Source organism: Plectropomus leopardus, chromosome 21, assembly GCF_026936395.1.
Source record: "Plectropomus leopardus strain MGB_pleo_1.0 chromosome 21, ASM2693639v1, whole genome shotgun sequence".
In the NCBI taxonomy this organism is placed as follows: domain Eukaryota; kingdom Metazoa; phylum Chordata; class Actinopteri; order Perciformes; family Serranidae; genus Plectropomus; species Plectropomus leopardus.
The window spans coordinates 5,946,551-5,969,600 of NC_142196.1; the positions used below are offsets into that span (position 1 = coordinate 5,946,551).

At 39.4% G+C, this 23,050-nt stretch overlaps 1 protein-coding gene across 5 annotated transcripts in view; it reads left to right on the forward strand.

The window, feature by feature from the left end:
* Positions 1 to 325: 325 nt before the first annotated feature.
* The window catches only part of mpp7a (MAGUK p55 scaffold protein 7a), a 175,035-nt gene continuing 152,310 nt past the window's right edge, over positions 326 to 23,050 (forward strand). For all 5 annotated transcript variants that reach the window (XM_088072300.1, XM_088072301.1, XM_088072302.1 and 2 more), the window contains exon 1: positions 326 to 613. The gene's annotated coding sequence lies outside the window, so the exon portion shown is untranslated. The remainder of the gene's footprint in view (positions 614 to 23,050) is intronic.

Consider the following 23,050-nt stretch of genomic DNA (forward strand, 5'->3'; position numbering starts at 1 on the left):
TTTAGAAAAATGAAATAATGTTTTATGTTAGTCACCCTTTTGTCTTGTAAATTGCAGCTTCTTTATATATGTCTATAAACACTATTTCTCAAAAAATGATGCGGTCCAAGTGCGATTGTTTGGTTTCCTCCTGTCGGCGGAGAGGCGAACTTACAACGGAGGCGTTAGCTAATGACTGACATAAACATGAACCAATCAAAATACAGAAGCGAACAATCGGACACGCCCTGAAACAATACCGACCAATGAGCGAGCAGATTGGGCGGCCTCTGTGCTGAAAGCGCTGCACGGCGCAGATCTCAGAACAGTTTAGCGTAGTCACACAGTCAGCCGCTCACGTTGCGTTTAAATAAACAAACCGTTTCCAAATCAGCGCCTTGAACAGAGCACTTTATCTGTCTTGGAGAGAGTGGCACAGCCGAGGCGTAACATTTTGAAAGGTTGTGTTGAGAAGATCTTCCACTGAAAGCGGGGATGAGTTCAGGAGGTTTAAGGGAACAAATCTCAGTTTTTTAAAAGCGGAGGATAAAAAACGGAAAAGTTTTGTCTTCAAAGGAACCGCTGGAGTATTGTGACCGACAAGGAACCATTCAACTCCGACCTCCTATGCAAAGTGAGTACCAACATATTGTATGTAGCTACAAACTTACGTTATCCTTCCAATTGTTAAGCTGTTGAAAACAAAAAGGCAGAGTGAATATTCGCATGAAAACTGTCGAAAATATCGTCATGGCTTTATTGTGAATACGGGGGACAAAGCTACAATACAACCACCTACTCACCTTATGACAGAGCAATATCACTACACTTGGTTTGTGTGGTACCGAGGAGCTAAATGAAGTAACCTAGCAGCAAATATACTGTATATGTCATTGCTAACCTAAAGCTAGGTGCATTTATATAATATATATTTCTCCGGGAGCTTAGCATTGGTGTACTAAAGTAGTTTAATCAGAGCATAACCTTGCTTTCTCTAAAAATATATGCACACCCAAATATGCAATTCTTGACGAATGGGCTAATGACTTTTTAGTGCTATTTGTCTCAATTAAATTTCACCTGACATCTTGTTTCCGCGGGAAAGCGAATGCAGCTTTACTGCAGGGCTAACATGATGTTATGAAATGATAAGCTGTTCATGGTAACGACTACAAAAGCTGCATTTGAACCTCTCATTACCGCACAGCGAAGCCTAGAAAACAGAAGGATTTTGGTAACGTATACGCAAACCACAATGACAGAATTTCCTCGTGTCACACTCCCTAACTTCCACAAAACACTACACACCCACACCCTGCACGCACGGAGTTCCTCCTCTCCAGGAAGTGCAGCGTGCCGTGCAGCATGGCCGCAGGGAATACAGAGCCCCTTTGCCCCGCAGAGTCAAGTGTGGTGACACGGAGCTTGTCACTGGCTGATAGCGCCGACAGCCTCTGAGCTGGCAGCCCCACCGGGACGCTCGGCACTTGGCCAGCCTCCATCATATCCAGCCATTTGTTTTGCATGCTTCACATTTGTATAATATAATCATAGGTGACACAAAGTATTTCGGTCTTACAGCAGGGATGCTCAACTTGCTTTGCCTGTAGGGCACTTTTGCAAAATGACAGGAGGACAGGGGCCCTATCTTTCTAGGATTTAAGGACACTTCTAAGTTTTAGGTCATTTCTAGGATTTTGGGATGTTTTAAGGATTTGAGGATATCTTAAGGGATTTAGGACATTTCTAGGATTTTTGGGAGGTTTCAAGGAGTTTAGGACAATTCTAGGATTTAAGTATGTTTCTAGGATTTTAGGACATTTATAGGATTTTAGGTCATTTCTAGGATCTTAGGATACTTCTTTGATTTTAGGATGTTTCAATGATTCTAGGACATTTATAGTATTTTAGGACATTCCTAAGAGTTTAGGACATTTCTAGAGTATTAGAGCATTTCTAGAATTTTAGGTCAGTTTAGGACGTTTCTAGGATTTTAGGATGTTTCAATGATTGGAGGACATTTCTAGTATTTTAGGTCATTCCTAAGAGTTTAGGACATTTCTAGAGTATTAGAGCATTTCTAGAATTTTAGGTCAGTTTAGGACGCTTCTAGGATTTTAGGATGTTTCAATGATTGGAGGACCTTTCTAGTATTTTAGGACATTCCTAGGAGTTTAGGACATTTCTAGAGTTTTAGAACATTTCTTGAATTTTGGATCATTTCTAGGATTTAAGGACATTTCTAGGATTTTAGGACATTTTTTTAATTCAGGACATTTCTTGTATTTCTAGGATTTTAGGACATTTCTAGGATTTTGGGGCGTTTCTGGGATTTAAGGACATCTCAAGGATTTTAGGACATTTCTAGGGTTTTAGGACATTTATAAAATTTTGTGATATTTCTAGGATTTCAGTATATTTCTGTGATTCTAGGTCATTTCAGGACATTAGGGACTTAGCTGGGACCTCTGTCAGGGGTTTGGGGGATCCTCCTGGCACTTTTTGGCAAACAATCTCTATTTTGATGCTGTTTTATGTTCTCTGGCACCTTATGTATACTAAAAGTACAAACACGATCCCCAGTGTGAATCATTTTATTTTAATTGTGAATTAGAAAATGGTTAGAGGGCCATCAGGCATCCTGTAAGGGGCCAGATTTGGCCTGCAGACCTTAAGTTGGGATCACTAACTTACACTATTCTTTCATAACCATTATTGCTTGAGGGTATGCCATTATATGAATGAGTTCTTGTCACATGATCTAAGACCCTTGTGTGTCTTTACTTTAACATGAAAATGCTTAATAACCCTCATAAGTGCTACGAAACCATCTGTTTCTTGATGTGGTGAAAATCCAGAGAGACCCAAGATGTCAGTAGCAATTTTCTTTAAAAATGGAAATGCCATTATTTAGCATTCCATTGAGTCATTTATTCCCCTCAACAGAGTCTGCATACTTTTTGAATGCTCGCATGCTCATCATTCAGGAAAAGTGCAGTACTTGATGCTTAGGGGCAGGAACAAAAGTTAATTCAGATGTTAAACCACTTGTTTTATAAGCTAAAGTTAGAGGAGCATCTTACAGCAAAACTGAATGAAACCAAAACACTGCAGAGCTGTTTTCATCATTACTCTCAATATTACTTTAAAGTTCCCATAATATGCTCCTTTTCTGGTTTATACTTGTGATTTTTGTTTCCACTTGAGCATATGTAGGTCTAGGTTTTTACTGAAATTGCATTGCAAGGCAACAGGTTGGGCCCATGTTTACTTCCTGTCAGACACAAAATATTCCAACAATTTACAATGTTTATGTTTTAAGTTTGGACCAATCTGGATAGTGGGTAAAATAATATCAGTATATTTCAGGGTACTTTTGTGATAATGATATTCTTTACTATTATAAAAACACTGAGAGTATTCTGTTATTTATTTCAAGAACGTACAATTAGAACAAAATAAGTGCTATAGTTGTATGTGTCAACATAAACGTAGTTCGCCTTGAAATACTCAGTGAAAACTGAACAAAAATCACTAATTTCTTTAGTTTACAAACATCAACAGTAACTAAGAAAGAGATTCACATTATTTATAAAATATAAACATTACAACAAAATAAAACTGATCAAAATTCACTTCTCCTGGTTGGAAGCAATTTTGCTTTCAGCCACGCTTGCTGTTGCCGTGCGTAGCAGTATGACCCCATTATGTAATCAAAATAGAAGTTTGTCGTTATCACAATATGAATTTTTATGAATTTTTCTTTATTATTCATCACTTCATTATTGATGATGATGCCAGTATAATTTTGAATATGATAATTCAAAATTATACTGGCATCATCATCAATAATATGATACGGCAAATCCTTACTATGTAGTGTTTTTGTGACATCACAACTTTTCACAGATCCTGCCAGCGCATTTAAAGGCACAGTTTCTTAATATGGACTGCGTGCATTTCTCTCTCTGTGAGTGTTTTGATACTTTCACAGTGTTTATACAGCACCAATACCTGCTTTACGAACAAAAAATACGTGGAAATCTGACTTTTTTACCATAGGGGCTCTTTAAAGGTTACATTTAGATTTATGTCTACGTTCATTAATTTGAAACCGTCCTGCTTGCTTGCCAGGTACGTAGTTTGCACCATGTCCCATCATTCATCCGCATTGTTCCTTGTCTTTGTCCCTGTTATGGTGCTCTGGCTGTGAGAAAGAGAGAGACATGGACAATGACCCTCCTTTCCTTGTATTTGAATGCCATTGAGGGGACTCTCCAGAGAGCAGACATTTCTGTGTAAACTCTGAAACCTCAATGGCTCGTCTGCAGTTTTGGCCGGCTCCTCTGCTCTCACTGGGAGTAGCCTAGTTCTTCTTTTAAATCTTTTCTAAAAAAAGGTGGGAGGCCTTTTAGTCTGTATTCCAGCTGGGCAGGGGGACTCTCCCAGGAGACTTTGATTAGAAGTATTTCAGTCCAGTTCATTACTGTGGCTTGTGCTGATTAAGAGGTCAACAGCTTAGCATCGTGACCAGTATGTGATGGTTTTATTATGTCCTTGCTGGGTTCACAGGCTCTTTATAGAAGGCATCAAACACGGGGAAAATGTGTTCAAAAGGGCTGCAAAGGATTGCCACCTGGACGTGGTCTTGGCTGGCCCGCATGAGTGCCCGTGTCATTAAAAATGCTTGATTTTTGTGCCCACAGTGCTGGAGTGTGGAGACTAGGCAGTCGAGGTCAGGGTGGGGTCGGATGCAGCGGCTCAGGCGAGGCCCAGCGTAGGAGGCTTTGCCCTGTGTTGGCTGTCTGAACAGGTGTCTCCGAGCTGCAGCGCTGCATAGCTCGCATTCCCAGGGTTTTGTTCCCGGCGTGGACGGTCCCCGAGTAAGGGGGAGGGAGGTGTGGGAACTAAGAATGCTATTTGCGCAAGGCCCAACTCCCAGAATTCATCTGAGCAACCTGCTGATTGAGACAAACGCTTCCTGTCATTGCGACAGCGCAGCTTGTGTTGATGAGGAACCTGTCAGCAGCCCATTGCGCCGTTCACAGTCAGGGACAAAGCCAAGAGTTGGCTTCCATAACTGCTTGTCAGCAGTGAAGCTATTTCCTTGGGGCTTAAGGGTGGGTAGGATGGAGAGGTTTTAAGACTCTTAATCCAAGCATTAGTTTGGATCACTATCAGCTCACTCAGAAACACAGGAAATTGCCTTGTCTGAAGAGAAGTGTTGCCATTTTAACCTCGTTCAGTACGTATACATGCTCAGTTTAACTGAAGTATGACCATAGCTCGACTAGGCCATTTAACCAGACCGTTGTCCGTTTCCCAGTATGCGTGCACCGGGGAGAATCAATTTATCGACAGAAGTATGTCTGACTCGGCAGGTAAAGATATGCCCCTTTCAGCTTGTTGCAATAAACCTATATTATTTACACAGTCTAAGATATACACTCACAATCACAATTGTTTATTTACAATAACTCTGGGGTAGAAAACTGCTGCGTCTCGTATATATAATCAAACGGCACTGAACAAACTTCATGGATTAGTTTTAAGCCACCTGGAAAAAAAAAACAAGGTCAGTTTAAGTGAAGCTACGTTATTTATATTTAGAGTATATTCACCGCTTTACCTTGCCATAAGACAGCTCTGTCCGATGGGGATTTGAAGCTCTTATATCAAAAACACCAGCCTCCGTTGATAAAAACAGTAATTTTACTGCACTGAACAGCAGAGCTACTGCCCTACTGCTGCCTCCATCAGCTGTTATGGAAGGTAAATTGTACACTAAAAAAATATTGACTTTTTTACGTGGCTAACATATGTTTTTCTGTGAGCCCGTCCACAGCAGGTCATTGCTTAGCATCTATGCTGATGTTAGGGGACTGTACGTTATTTATCTGAGGAAGGGGCCAGCTGGGGTGTGACTTTTTTATTTAAAAGAAATATAAAATACTACCTTTTCAAGTTTTATATCCCTCACCTAAGCCAAATTAAAAACACAAGTCCCTCCTCAGTGCTTACATTTAAAGAAAAAAACCTGACCCTTTTTGTAGCACCCGTTAACCCCCATAAATAACGAACAGTTCCTATCCCTAAACACCAAGGGAGGCAGGCACGGTGACTGGAAGCGTGCACAGAGCACATAGTCCAGTTTATGTCCGACTGCGGTGTTTACGTGACAGAATAACTCGACTTCCAATCACGTCTTATCTGAGTGTGTTAGTTAGATTTTGACTGTTTCAGCAGCATTATCTTGCATTGAGTCCTCTACATCAAGTATTGAGTGGTTTCTCACTTCAGATCTCTGAGCGCTGCCTCCTGACACATCGAGATAAACCTACTTTACTACCACTACTTTACTTACACTGCTAAACTTGGCATCCTATGAAATATGTATACAAGTATGTTGTTGCTGCAGCTTAATCCAGTCACAAAGTCTGAAACCACATGGTCTGGTCAACACATTAAATACTGCACATGTATTTCTGTCTATGTGTGCAGACTTTTGCAGTCCATATTGTAGTCTTGATTTACTGCTGACTGACAGACTTATCATTTACTGTTCTGTTGAATTGAGCAGCTTGTACACATGAAAGATTGAATAAGAGCTGAGCAATAAATCAATTTTATTTTGATACCGTGATCGTCTTAGATTTTGGATATCGTAATACCATAAGAATTGTCTTTTTATGGTTTTCGAGGGCGCAATACAATAAACTGGAATCTCGGGCGACTGTACAATATTTGCTGATATCATAAAGTCTGCACGGCTGCATTTTCATTTTGATTCAATTCAGAGGTCTGTGATTGATATGACTATACCAAAATATATCCACATTCTTTTTCTTGGTTGCTTCCCATGTTTTGTAGACACTAGATATCACCAAAAGCCAGAGACTGTATCATATTAACTTGCTGTGAAGTGTAAATTCACCACTTCTTCACTTTAGGGTACGGTTTCTCTCTCCCTCTGCGCTACTGCAGCATGTCCGCAGCTGCAGAGAGTAGCGTGAAAGTCAAGAGCACTTACTCTCAAGCAAAATCTGGGGACCAAAACATCCCCGGAAGTGCAAAAACTCGACTGCTCGACTTGAAGCAGACTCAGTTGACTGAGGGACTGATGATTCGAATCTCCGACTTTCAAAGAGCAGCCCTAAATTTCTCCATTTTATCCAGCTCTCCATCTGATTATCCTTATGCCCACTGACACAACTTTCTTTCCACCCATTGGCCCATTCAGAATCATCTGTTTTTTCATTCATTCCTCATTTCATTCATCCGTCTATTTATCCATCCATCATGCTATTCCTGCATAATCAACCATCTTACTCGACGGTATCACTAATCTCAGTTGCATTGGACTTGTGAGCCTCCTGCTGCTCTGCTGATCCCAGACGGAGAGATTAAAGTGATGTACTTGGCAGGGTCTCCGACAGGGTCACAGATGATGAGGATCACCAGTAGTGACGCTGTGTTGTTTTTGCCCCTGCCTGCCCTTACAGAGGTGTAGGGTTTCTCAGAGCGCCCCCTGAGCTTCTGCGCTGCTGCGCTGGAATGAGCCCACCCAGCAACTGGCAGCCATCAGACACCTGCGCTGGCTTCGGTATATTCCAGCTCCAAAGCTTGTGCTCACCGTGCAGGCATGCCGTCCTCCTGACTCACCACGGGGTGGCTTTTGATGGAGAAAGCAGAGAGGCTGAGTGAACGGTGGTGGCATTAATAACAGTGCTGGGTGCAGCAAAGCAAGTCAGCGAGGAGGTTAAGCCATAATGTGTTACTGTATATAGGTCTAGACATGAGTGGTTCAGAAATGTGGTGTTTTGTTATGGGACACTGTTTCGTTCCTGTTTTAAAGCAAACACTATTAAAAAGTGTAGAGCTCCACTTGTAAAGTACAGAGGTCCTCTTATTCAGCTACATCTGCAGCCTGACTCTAACAGGAACCTGTGCTACGAGCTGGTGATGTGGGAATACTATATACACAAAATGCCTTGATCATAATCTTGAAAATTTGAGCTTTTTAGGGTTTTGTAAGTCCAGTAACACTCGGATTGACATCAGCTTCCTGTGCAGCGTTCAGACGCCTTTTTTTTTTACAAGAATTTAAACCTCTGAAACCTGAGAAAATTCGCAGGACTTCTAAAACAAAACATTGGAAAAGTCACTTGGTAAGACATGCCCCACAAATTGCCAAAAAAAAAAAAATAAAATAAATGTGACAAGACAATGGCCTGAAAAATATCTGGGCGGATTATCAGATATATTTTTTTTTTAGAAAATAGGGAAAAAATGTCCAAAAACGAATTGTTATTATATATTTAAAGTTATGTTACCTCTTTTTCTTTTGCTTGTTCTTGTTTTCTTTTTCGTCTTCTTCTAATTTCTTGCTAATTTTTGGGTTGTTCATTTTGTGCGTCCACTGTTTTAGGAAGAATTTCGGCCATTGTGCTCAGGTTTCAAAGGGTTAAAGCTAAAACATTCCTTAAGGAATTGTTACAAAGTCAAGCGGAGACATAATTTAAGTCTGTGGCAGCTTGTAACCAATTAGTCAGTAGTCAGTGGGGGCTATAGTCTTACATAGCGAGGCAGTGGGTTCACTAGACTGACGTCAGGCTTATTTGTCAAGAGTTGTTTTATTTATGAGGATTTCCATGCATGGCCCTGCCTAGCATTACTACGCCTGTTCCCCTTATGGCAGCCCTGTGAATAATTCAGCATACTTGGAGTGAAGACAACCAAAATAGGCCAAAGTGTGTACTTGTTTGTGGCTCTGTCCAGTAAATCAAAGCAACCACAGAGGACTTGTGTAGTTCAGGGTTCCCACTGTCATGGAAAACCTGGAAAAGTCTCTGAATTTCACATATCACATTTTCTAGGCCAGAAAAAAGTCATGCAAATAGTAAAAATCATCGGAAGTTTTGGGAAAAATCATGGAAATGTGTTTTGGGTCATAACTGGCATTACATTAATGTAACGTCATGGTGAATTTATTATCTGTAGCAGACAACGTAACATAGCTCTATTATGCGTGGATGTGTGGCGATGTTTTGGTTATGATTTTGTTAATTTGTTCATCATGAAAGTTTCTTTATTTTCTCCCTGTGTTCCAGCTCTCCCTTCATGTATGCCCACAAGGCATGTCACATCATTTTTCAAGCGCTTTTGGCTTTAAGGGGGAGGGCATGCCACTTTAAATGGCTGAATTTTCTATTATTTCACTGCCGAGTTTTAAAGAATTTTGAAAAGAAAGGCAATATTTTCCTCTTATTTTTATTTTTTGGCAATTTTTATAGAAAGCTTTAACATTTTTTTCTAATTTTTTTTCCCTCTGTTTTTAAGAAAACAGGTTTGGATGGCTTATTTTCCTCAAAAGTTTACACCAATATTTGTGTTCTTTTAAAATATTTTTTTTTATTTTTAATATTTCAGGTTTTTTTTATCTTTAAATTTTTTTGGAAGAACTTAAAATTTGTGGTTATTTATTTAGTTATTATTTTAAGGAAGTTTTCTTAAAAATTCGCCTAAGTGAGACCATTTTTAATGGACAGAAACTGTAAAAATGGAAACGGTTGGATTTGCTTTTTTTTGGCGGTCACACCATGTGTGATGCTAAAATTATGTGTGAGTAGAGTTTGAATCTTGGAAAGTTTAGAAATTTTCTCATGACAAAGTGTGGGAACGGAGGTAGTTGTAGCTAGTATTTATGCAGTATTTATTTATTGTATGCTCATGCTGATGGCGAGTTGACTTGAGGACTTCTCAGAACTCATTTCAAGCAAACAAGTACGTTAAGTTTGAAAACAAGGCACAGGACATTTAACCTCATAGCTCCAAGTTTGCAGCATCAGCATGAGAGGATCTGTGTCACCTGTCAGTGACGGCTATCCAGTGATGTATTAATGGACCTTAAGGCTGTAATATTCATGTAGCTTGTGTTGATATTTGTGGAACTCGGTTACCGTACACCGGTCCTGTGACCCATGTTTTCCTTCCTGCCTTGATCCCCAAAGATGACAGTCACAGTAACTTGATCGTGGTGCATAAGATACAGACTGTAATTCATCTTAGCGTAATTAGAACGCTTTAATGTTGTAACAGACACATTACACGCTGATGTCACCACCATCTGCTCCTCGCCTATCGCTGTGACACACGGTTTATATTAAATAACAGGCTTTTCTCTCACAAACGTTGTAAGTTTTCTGAAGTTGAATGGTTGCAGATCAAAGAAGGTGACAAGTAACATTTAGAAGAGGAATTGAACTTCATGTTGGATGTTGTTGTCCGCTTCTCTCCTCTGCTGCCTTGCACTCAGGGATCGCCTCCTAGAAAAATCCTGCTTTCAGCATGAGGCTTCTCTGGGCTTCCTAGCTTCAACAGTCTATTTAATAATAATAATAATAATAATAATAATAATAATAATAATAATAATAATAATAATAATAATAATGACTTTATTTATACTGCAACTTTCTAAAAAGTGCTTTGACAAGCAAAAAAGCAAAAATTGGATACTCAGTTCTACTGAACATGAGCAGCACAAACTGGGGTAGAGTTTAAATAAAATTAAAACAAGAGAACGAAAAATGCAGGATGCAGGACGCGAAATGTCAATGTAAATTGATTTTAAAAAAAGAACAAAAACAACATGAGCAATTAGAGCAATAAAACCACAAAAGTAGGAAATAAAAAAAAGCCCTCAAATATATACATATATTTCATCCTGTCAATTATAGTTCTTAGTAAGAAAATAAAAAATGGACAAAATTGGAAATGGCTGGTCAGAGCTAAAAAAAGAAAAAAAGAAAAATGCAATTTGTGCATCTCTAGTATTTTCCTTGTAAATCTAATGTCATTTGCCCACATTTACACAGCAGATGGCTTTATGACATTAAACCATGATGTGTTTCCTGGTGCCATTTAAGATATTGATTCCACTCTTGACCCTCCTGCAGTGTAAGCATTGATTTGGTGACTGGTGGGAGACGGGGAGGAAGAAACAGGGGAGACTGGGTAATATGGCGTGCCTGCTTCTCTGTGACGGTGGAGGGGTCTTGCAGTGACCTCGAGTCCTCCAAAATAGTGCTGATTAAGTGGGTTTTCTTTAGCTGCCTGTTTTCTCTCGGTTGGCAGAGACTCCAGACAGCAGCAGTGGTTGTCACGGGCTAAATCCCCCCTTTATGTGTGGGGCGTCTCAAGTAGTGTCAGCTGTAGCTCCGTACACTTGTTGCTGTGTCTCCTGCCACCTCCTTCTGGCTCCCCTCCTCCCCGTCTCCCAGAGGCTGAATTTTCATTTGCCTGTTAACATCTCTGCCCCCCCTCCTTAATTGCCTCTTGACTACACACCACAACACGTTAATGTTTGATTGGCAAAAAGGAGGTCTGTGTGCATGCGTGTGTGAATGCGCGCTTTTGTCTCTGCAGTTGAAAGCATGTTCCCGAGCTCCTGTGTGTATGTTTGTGTGCGCATGCATCCGACAGGCATTCATTCTTCTTTAGTCCACTTGGCCCACTCTCCGTCTATTCCCTCGTTGCTCATTGAGCGTAATCACAGCTATTTAACTGTGAATACCCCTTCACAACAGCCTATTAACTATGCAGTCTTCACTCTTTGATGGCTCAGCCCTCGTGATTAAAACCATTCAGTCTGGTTGATGGCGGACAAGAGGAGAGGACTGAGAGGTAAACCAGTGGGGCTCTGTCCTGTTCTCTGTCCCCTGGATCATGAAAGTTATTTTGTTTAAAGTTTTCTATTATCCTCCTCCCCCATGTTAGACATTTCTTATCGTCATCTCCACTAACCGACGTGTCAAGTATCTAAGTAATTGCGTGGAAGGCCTATTAGTCAAACATTACAAGTGGCTGACTAATAAGGTTTAGTCAGATATGCTGGACAGTATAAGCTTAATCATTTCTGCTGTGGTGGCAGAGAGAGTTTAACACACTGCAGCTGAAGAACACACCAGCATATGAACTGAACCCACTTACTAATTTACAAAAACACACGTCAAATTTAGAAAAAAAAAACACATTGGAAATAACAGAAGTTAATCAAGAAACACACACACCAATTTTGAATATATAGTTATATAATATAATATTGAGTATAATAACATATAGGGATGCACAGTTATATTGGCATGTCATCAGTAACATGCTGATTTCTGCCAATATAACAATCCAGTATATTTTTATTTTATTGACAAAGTGAACAGATAAAAAACATAAACCCTTGGTTGAAGTATTTTTCTTATTTTGCACAATGATTGAATAACAAAAAGCATTGTATTGTATGTGTTCATCTCCTGGTGGGCCTTCATGACAAGAGTGTGTTAAATAAGATGTTAATTCTCCTGCAGAAGAGACCTGATGATAACAAAAATCCAGTGGGAATAACAGTGGATATATTAAACTTGGTATTGGTCATTGGCCAAAAAAATCCAGCATTGTGCATCCCCTAGTTACATGCCATAAAGACCAGCAATAAAAATACATAAAATAAAAGTAATGAGTCTGGTATGACTAGTGGAGTATTGGTTTAATAGCTAATTTTCCACAGTTTATTAGCAACCTTTAGGTAGATATTGCTGAGTAAGTAATGTTACTGTAGCCCCTTTACCACTGAACAAAAAAACTCACTAACTAAATTTTGTCTTTAGTGGAAAACGTTACAGTAGCCATTTATTCCCTGGACAAATGACTGTTGTAGGCATGAGCATTTCTTGTGAAATGTAAAAATAATGGCTGAAGCTAGCATGATGTTACCCATTTGTTTGAGGAGCCTCTAAATCTGCATTTTGGCTGTGGCTATCTTGGTGTTTTGGAGCCAGAGGTGGCTCGATTTGATGAGAGGTTGATGCTGCAGAGGAGTGAGAGGTGCATGTGACTGAGCAGCCAAAGACACTACCCACAGACAGCCTGTCACTCAGAGCAGCCCCCCTTTAATTATGCATCACTTTAGGCCGAATTAAAAGGTAAAAGGCTGAGCTATATAAAAATGTCATCCCCCGTACAGTGGAAGGGGGAAATGTATTAGATGTTTATTTTTGCTGTTGGGCATTTTAACAAGAGGGATTATTTACTTTTTTTTTTAGATTATTTAGGAATCTGCCTCAAGCCCCCAGTTGATTGTTGGGTTTGTTTTTCAGCCCTGGAGGTTGTGGCTCTGTGGTTATCAGCTCCAGCTCTGACTGACAGTGAAGGAAGCATGAAACTTTGGTGGACACACCATTTTTTTTTTACCCCTTTTCTGGTGTGACTGTTACTTTTGTGACTTTATCCACGCACAATTTAAGCGTCAGTGGAGGCTTCCCACTCTGAGTGAATTAAAAAACACCTTTTGAAGTGTTATTAAATTGTAACATTTTTCAAACATTTTGACGTGCATGTTTCAAACGTTACAAAATGTTTCTTGTGTTGTTGTGTACTTGTGTTTTTTAAAGGTACAGTGCATCTCTTAAATGTGAGTCCTGTTGTTGAATTGGTGAAGTGAGTTTCCGTATTCGCTTGATTTCTATCTATTTATCTTAAAGGGAAACTGTGCTGATTTACAGATGGATCTTTGTCAGTGGAGTGTGGGCAGATGAATGGCAATTGGCTTCCCGCCGTGGTATGCGGGGGGGGGTTGCTTTTTACCAAGCTGGTCTAAAATTGGCAAAGTTTCACCGTGCCACCTATGGCGTGATGGGCTCTTTCATACCCCGTACCTGAACTGCTACTGGCTGATATTTAGCCTAGCTCTTTTGTTTTTTTATTTTAGGTAACATATATTTCCTTCAGCACCACCATATAATTTGCCAATGGCTGATTTAATCAGCTTTACCACACTGAAAGTAACATGTCCAAAAGCTGCCTTCATATGGCGCAGATAATACAAAACCACCACGAGTGGCTGCGATAATTTGAGCCTCGCCTTGTCACAGATGTCATCTGGTATTTGCTCTTTATTTAATAAGCATGCTAAGATTTTAACAGCTGTAATCATTCTCCGCTGCCTATCACATGCCCCCCTCATATCAAAGGACGGGCTTCTCGGCTAACATATCCCTTAGCTCACCACTAATTGCTATGTAACCCCCTGGAAGTCCCTTTGAGTGGAAGTTTTTGGCTGTGGTGAAAATTAAAGTGTGATATTTATAGTTTGCTTCACATTGTCGAGCCTTGATAACAGAGGGCATATATAAGCGTTCATGCAGCAGTGTGTGGGGGAGTTGTTTTCTTGTAATGATGATGCCTGCATGCGTCAACCTGCAGTTAAAATTTGAATAGAGTTTGAATGAATGAATGGACTCTGCAGGGTGGAGTTGGGGTTTGGTTTGTAAGTTCACTGGGTCAGAGAATTTCTTTATGGTGCATATATGTCAAAGGACTGTAGCATGCATGGATGGACATGTTACTGGATAACTCAAAACCTACAGCAGATGTGTAGGGGTGGGCGATATGGCTTTACAATAATATCACGATTTATGAAAGGCTATATCACAATACATGATTTATCTCAATATTTTGGAATCTCCTTTAAACTGCTGTAAACTACTGAAATACAAAATTATTAAATGAAATACACTTTCAAGTAAAGTAGGTACTGCCATGAAATAAAGTTACATCAACTACTGTTAAAATTAAGTTAAAAAAATACTGATATGATGTTAAAGTAAAGTATAAAGTTTGATAAAGTACTCTTATAGTAGTGAAAGCATTGTTAGAATTAAATAAATCAAAACGCAAAGCATTATCAGATAATGTAAATGAAATAAATGATGTAGCATAATCTGAAATGAGACATTTTTTTATCATCATACAATATATGTCATCATATAGCACAGCACTACAGATGTGTCGCAATGGCTTGTCTTTTTTGTTACGTTTTTGAATAAGTCCGCAATGTACTTAATGATTAAGTTCTCCAAAACATAAATTATTGCTGAAATAATAAACTATTGATGTTTTCTAAGATTTTGTAAAACCTTGTAATAACTCTGCCGACATTACATCTTTGGTGCTCATGATTTCAGTAGAATGAAGTGAATGACTAAGTTGTAGAGAATCTCACTAAACTGACACTGTGTCCATATCCAAAAGTGACATATGACAAAAGTTTAAACATTTATATTTGTATGCGTTATTTAAGCAGCTAACTAAAGTTATCTCCAGAAGCCAGCTAATAACCCGGTTTCATACATCTAAAGATATATATAATGGTATGGCATGGTAACCAGACCGAGCCTCTAATCGAGACAGGCCTTTATTTGTCAAAATGTGTAGCCACATCGGCTAGTAAAAGGGACTGGGCAAATGTGACGCATGTGACAACCACAAAGATGTTGCCAGTTTCTTAGTTTTCCTCGAAACCCAGGCTCCTACAGTTGGTCATTATAAAGGCTCTTGTGATGCTTTTTCTGTTCACGCAGTTTCCTCTTTTACTTCCGGGGTCGTCAGCACCAGATCGAAACAAAGCAGCTCTTTCTTTGTCCGTTTTGAAGTCGTCCCTTCAGCGGCTCAATGCTAATCTGACTGACCATCAGCGGCTTCTGTCATGGTCAGGGAAAGACAGATACAGAGAGAAAAGACTAGGAGAGATGGCAAAGGAGGGGTGCAGTTGGGGGGGGCATGGAGGGTGATGACTGGACCATTTGGCATCCGGTGAACAGAGGAGTATTGTGTGCCAGTGGGCCACTGTGGAACAGACTGCTTCTTTACAGGATGGAACTGGTGTTAAGATCTAAACTCTTGCAAGTGGGGGAGATCTGTCAGGGATCCATTCACCAATTATCCTGAAAATGACATGCCCGTTACTAAAAGACTGCAACGTCAGATCTGGCAAAGGATATAAAGAAATATACAACACTTAAAGGCTCAAGTTCCATGCCTGTGGATCATTTTCTTCTTCTGATGTTTTGTTACACCGTCATTTTGATTCAGTTTGAGCTTATAGAACTATTAATGGTATGTTGGGCTGGATGCCATCAGCTGTCGGTCCAACAGGAAACTAGAGAGGAAATGTCTCATGTAAAGTGTCATCATTAGTCTATGACACAGTATCATGCATGGTTTAATATAGAAACATTAAGGTCAGGAAAGGTTACAGATTCAAGGATAGGATTATCCCCTGTGAAAGATAAGATAATTCTGCTAATACACTGTACTCATATATCATTCTTTTTGGCCTTGACCAGCAAATGTCAAGTTATAATTTTATTTTTGGAATGAAGATTGTTAACTGTGAATGTATATTTGTCTGTAACCTAGAAAGGCAGCTACTTCCTGCTGGAGCAGGAAGTGGTATGCATGTTAAACTTTCAAGAAAAGAGGTCAGCGTTACTGTTTTCTCAACCCGGGTTTCAAATTACCTTTTTTTCCCCCCATGCATTATCTTTGTCCGCTCTTGTTATTTTATTTTTATGAAATTATTCTTGGCTTAGCAGTTGATATTATTGAAAAAATGTGTATTTATCATAGGGCAGTGCCCGAGTCAGAATATTACTAGTTGAATCAGATTCTGCATTTCAGTGTGAATATTTGCTGATTCGTTTTTCTTTTCCATATAAAGATTTAAAGTTTGAACGAGTCTCAGGATGTTCTGATGGCATGACAGTGGTTTCACATAATCTAGTAAACAAGCTAACGGCACAAACGACAGATGGCAAATGTACAACGAATAATTTTTTTCCGACACTCAATATTAAACAAAAGCCAGAGACTGTATGTTAGGGTTGCGTTGAGATGGAAATTCACTCACCACATTGCAGTCTCTCTCTCCCTCCGTGCTGCTGCCTACATGTCCACACCTGCTTGTGCCAAAGAGTAGCGTGAAAGTCAAGAGCACACACACTGCAGCAAAATCTGGGGACCAAAATGTCCCAAAAGTACACTGACTTACACAGAAACTGACTGTTTGACTCGAAGCACTTAGTCGAATTAGGGGGCTCCGACCGATGATTTGAATGTCAACAACATCAGCTATATTTGCACTGTAAATCTCACAAATGTCAAAACCAACCTGAAGATGAAACTCTGCTTGAGAGCATAAACATGGGATAGGTCACCTACATATACTCCTTAAACCTTAAAAAAAAAAGTCAGAAGTCCTTCAGATTAAGTGGAATTGTTTGACCCCACCCCCGGTGTTTTTTTCTGAAATCGTCTCCACAGTTACAGACATCTCATTTTGCCTTATCACTTGACAGGGAAAGAGGTTAATTTGGGTTCAAACATAAAGCCACAGGGTCAGCTAGCTATCATAGTCTTGGGTTTCAAACCATTTTTCTTGTGTTAGCCAACTTAGTGATAGTTCTCCACTATCACAACCCAACACAGTGCACATTTTACTCCAAACAAACGCTGCAGCCGCTGGTTTTGCTGAATAGCACAACTTCAGCCGGGGGGGGGGGACTTATAAACAGTGAGATCAGCTTCTGTGGTGTTTGGAATAAAAATATACAGAGGCTTGGGCCACAGTCAGGGATGGCTGAGAACCACCGACAGAGGATTTTACATGATATCCTAGCTGAACTTCATCCACTGTATGTTGTTATACCTTATAGTTTTTTTTGTCACGGTTGATCTAAGCTTGAAAAACTTGGTGAAGCAGTCTTCCAGTGGAACTAGTTTTCATTCAGGATTTAATTTAGAAAACTAATAACTGGATGCATGTTGTATTTTTTAAAAGGGCCGAAGTGTTGTAGGTGCATATTTTAAAGAGACAAAATAGACTTTTATATGATTAGTTTGGTCATAATTTGAATACTCAAAACCACTTGTGATCAAATTTTCCCGACAATGGCATCATAGGGCTTCGCTAGTGTTGAAGAGGAAAGTTGGCACAAACGTTCTCACCAAATGGATGTGTCTAAGCAACTGTGACAGAAATGCCTGCCGCTTAGTGTGTGTGTGTGTGAATGTAAATCTGTGTGTGTATTGTGCACACCTGGATATATTTGCACAGAGCGTGTGGTAAAGTTCAGTTTGCTCTGTCCTGTCAGTCACATCACTGGCATCCATACTGCGTTCGTCATAAGGCCTCGTTCTGAACAGAAAATAGAATTTTTCTTTCAAGGATTTACAAAATCCATTATCTGCAGGTATGTGCTACTTTTTTCTCACTGTTGAGCATTTAACATTCCTTATTGATACACACAAATTCTTATTAATCCCTAACATTTGTTTAAAGCACGGCAAATCCCATTAAGGCCTGGGAAAAAATGCTTTGCTAGATCTGAGTGATTTAGACAGCTGTGAGAATGGGCACCGTTCACAGAAACAAGGATTATTACACGTAGCTATAGCCATCCCAGTCACACCAGTCCTGCGTGTGTGTGTGTGCGTGTGAAAGTAATTGCTATTTTAGCCAGCTTTGTGTGTGTGTGTGTGTGTGTGTGTGTGTGTGTGTTTATTGGTCACATCAGGGTTTTTCCTGGCCATAAATAAGGCAGAGGTGGTGCCATCCTCCTCGTGTGCACACGTCTCATATACTATTCTTTTGACTGACTCACATATGACTTTCATATTTTAGAAGTTTGATTAATTAGCCTTAATTTCAAGTTTTACCAAATTGTTAAATGGATGGCTAATAGTGTCTAATGTGAATTTCTTGATATTAAATATTTAACTGTAATTTTCAGTAGTGGTACCAGAGATATTTATTCTTACTGTGTGCTGAGGTTACAGATCACTAGATCAAGTTTAGCTGTGTTTGAGACTGATACCATGACTACAAATACTGATGTACTAAAAACTTGTAGAAAATATTCTGCTTGCAAAAAATATGCAAAACTAGATTTAATTTTTTAAGCTTTTTTTTTTTTTTTTTTTAAAAAAAGAATACAAATAATTTTATTTTAAGTAATCCCCTCTCATACTTATACCAGACACCTGTATAACACAGCCTAGCCTATTTTTAAAATAATTTATTTTTGATTAATTGCTAATTGCAATAGCTAATGATTATTTGCCTGCATCACTTTATGTGGCTGTCATGTTCTCAGATGAAAGAGACACACACTGGCATTGCAGTCACAATTTTAAAAAATGGTGTTCAGGAAAGGCATTACCAGCGTGAAACACCACACACCACCTATTAATTCACTCACTCACTCACTCACTGTTTTTGGCAGCATTTTTCCCAGTGCTGATTACAATACAGCTCCCACACATTGTGCAAAAGTGTATTACTTGTTAGAAAGAAGTGTTTTCCACAAGAGTTCGATTAGAGTTTTGTCGAGAGCTGGAGGCAGCTTGAAATTTAACAGGGGCGGCTGTCTCGTAATTCTCCATGCAGGAAAAACCCTGGACAGTACATTTCTCAGCACTGGCATTATCTCAGTCACAAAGGATAGCAGCCAGGTACTCCTTCGCTGACTCATAAAGACTTAGCTGTGCTTTCTCACCCTAAAGATGAACTTATCACCAAAAATATGTAATCTAAAAAGAATTCAAGAAGCATCAGTGTGTTACAGAGACGGTAACTCCCTAGCTGCATTTGGAGATCTGGGAAGTTTGCGAGATGGCTTAAGTTTACATTTTTATACCTGCTGTATTCATGAGGTTGCAAAGTTTATTCTCGATCAACGTTGCGTTTTCTCTCCTGTGTTTGCAAACTGGTATCAGTTCCAGACTGAAAGAGTTGTTTATTTAGCATCTGCAAAGTTCATGAACCAGGCGGTTTCCCACTCAGGCCCAAAAGTGGTTCAGTAATGTAAGACTTCTGCATCAGATAATGTCAAGACAAACAGTGACACAGCAGCAAAGCCCAACTGACATTTGGTTGCATTTGTGACCAAAATGATGTTTTACTGGAAAGACAACCAAACAAGCCAAAGGTTGGTTTGTGTGATTCCTCTTAATTCTGTTGTGTCACTCGCTGCCTCAGGACTTAACCCACTAACCTTGTCACTTAACCTGATTAAGCATTTAAAGGGAAATTACGCTCCCTTAATCACACAATTCTCTTTTTGCTCCGCTGTGCCTTAAATTTTAATCTTTGTCATACAGTGTGGACTTTTGAAACACTGACTTCTTTTTGTTTTGTGTCTTTTAGAGAGTTTTATGTTGTATTCCAGCCCTAACAAACTGCCTCCCCACGTCTCAGATTTCACTGACAAAGCAGCAGTGAGATGAGAGGCAGGCTGTGGTGGAAAGTGATACCTCTCCGCTCGAGTGGAGGAGGAAGTGCCGGCTGTATGTCATTGTGTGTGCGGAATGTGGAGCAGAGTGGAGATGGGAGCGCTTCGGAGTGAGTGATGATGAAGCCGGAGAGGCAGGAGAATCAGCGGAGAGCTGTGTGTTCTAGATTCTTCCTCTGCATGTATGTCGGCTATTACCAGGCTGCTGACAGGTGCTGCTTAGCCACTTAGGGAGGCTGTTGTAGACAGTGGGGATTATTATTGGCTGGACAGAATGTCTTTCAGCTCAGGCAGCCAGTGGTGGAATAAGTATTTCGATCCTTTACTTAGGTAAAAGTACTAATACCATCCTGTGAAAATACTCTGTTACAGGTAAAAGTCCTGCATTAAAAAAGTCACTTAAGTAAAGTAAGTGTAATCAGGAAAATGTACTTAAAGTATGAAAAGTAAAAGTACCCAGTGCAGAAAAATCTTCAAAAAAAACCTCACAAAACAAAACAAAAAAAGGAAACACCCCCAAAACCCCAAATTATTTTAAAAAATTAAAAAAAAACCCACCCCAAACCTAAAAATTATGAAAAAGAAAAAAAAAACCCAATCCCAAACTAAGAATTATACAAAAAATATAAATTATTATGAAATTATGATTATTATTAGATTAAAAAAAAATACCTGAAAAAGAAAAAAAGACATCCAAAAAACTCAAAATTATAAACAAAAATAAAAATATCACACACTAAACTGTTTGGTAATTTAATTTACAACTGACATCATATTTTATAAATACTGACTAAATTTAAAAAGCTGTCAGGTAAATGAAGTTAATTAAAAAGTACAGTATTTTCCTCTGAAATTAAGTGGCGTAAAAGTATAAAGTAGCGTGAAAATAAAATACTCAAGTAAAGTACGTCAGATTCATACTTAAGTACAGTACTGGAGTAAATGTACTTAGTTACCTCCATTACTGCAGGTAACATATGGACATGTGATGGAGGGGACAGAGAAGGAAACACGATGCTGAAAGAAGCTGCAACTCAATTACAGGAAGAGTGAATAGACAGAATGTAACTTTAAACCGAGCAGAATCACACGCATTAATGACACATTCATCCGCTGTGGTGTAAAGTCCCTTGATGGCCCTTTTCAGTGCATTGTTAGACCCGTGAAATTTAAATGAGGTGAGTCACATTAAAGGGTTTGGGGCGCCCTCTGTGATACTCAATCGAGGCATTGTTGTTCACGCCTCCTCCCTTCTTCATGCCAACTCTGTTCTTCCTAGCAACCATGCAAAAAGATTAGGGGTACCAGGAAATGGGGCTACACACACTCCCAGTTTCAGTTATCAGTCGAACATGTGCACACACTGCATAGCGGGGTGGAGGAATGTGTTAATTGGTAAGAGGCCCTCTGATATCATAATTAAGCCGAGAGAGAATTTACTACCTGCCATTCTCATGCTGGATCATCCTGTTCTCTCATCTATGCCTCAGGTGGAATTGTAAAACACACACACACACGCACACACACACACTTTCCCAGCAGCAGAAAGCAGCTGAGCTACTTTACTGTACATGAGCCTCAGCCGATCTCTCTGTAAACACCTCAGTTTGACTGAACTTCACAGCGCCTCGCAGTCTTAACTGCTAATTGCGTGTAATAACTCGCCCACTGTAGGTTTCTGTTGTCGTTCTCAGGGGTGCAGAATTACCAGCAGCAAGTGATTCAGTGCAAACGCAGGAAAGAAAGGCTTATGATGAAACACGCAGCTATGTTTAATTGTAGAAGGCGAGATTCATGAAAGCACTTGGTGGTCCAGAGTGGTAGTTGATATGAGATCACTACGAGTGCCTAATTCTGCTAGTACGTTTATTTGTGTAATATGGGCATCATCATTGCTTGAGGGGCAACAACCAAATACTTATTCAAGAATTTAATGCCCCTCAAATTAACCGAATATTACAAACCTATCTTTTAACGAAAATGTGTTAGATCCAGACCTGGAATCTGCCCAAAGAGTTTGAGTTGACTGATTTGTCTGGCATTATGACATGAATAATAAAAACAACCCCAAACTCAGAATTATTACCAAAAATAGCCAAAACACCCCAAATCTAAAAAAATTATAAAAAACAAAACAAAAACCCAAACTCAAAATTATTACCAAAAACAGACAAAACACTCCCAAACCTAAAATTATAAAAAAAAATAAAATAAAATAACCACAAACTTAGAATTATTAACAAAAAATAGACAAAACACCCCCAAACCTAAAAATTGTCAAAACAAACAAACAAAAAAACAACCCCAAAAATCAAAATCAGAAATGATTCAGAAATGTTTAATTCCATCTGTTAGCGCTGATATTAATATTAGGTTGCCATAACACAGTCACACATATAAAAAACACTTTTCATGGGGACCAGAAGACTTAGACAAAACAAGACATTTGAAGACATCGCCTTAAACTCTAGAGAACTTGGCAATATTTTTTGATAATTTGCAAAACAGATTATTCGATAACTCATTTATCGTTGCAGCCCTATTATGACAAGCAGCAGTAGGTGTCTCACATGCACATAAATGGCCCTGCATGCCATGTTGTGTTCCTCAGTCAATCAGAGCCGTAGACTGAGTTTCATGTTTGTTTTCACCATCTCCTGAAGAAACTCCCTTATATTCCACAGCATGTACTGCAGTGCAAATTACAGTGAAACATTTTTGCAGCCATTATAACCTGCTGCACACAGGCCTGTTTTTACAAGCCATTACCTGAGCTATGCTACTCTGCTTTCAAAAAAGATTAGGAATTGATTTTCATCAAGTACACAAAAGCTGCAGAAACACACACACACACACACACACACACACACACCTTTTATGCAACACCAGCCGATATCTCCTGTCTTATCTTGACTATAAAGTATGAAATCAAACAGATTAAATATGTTTTG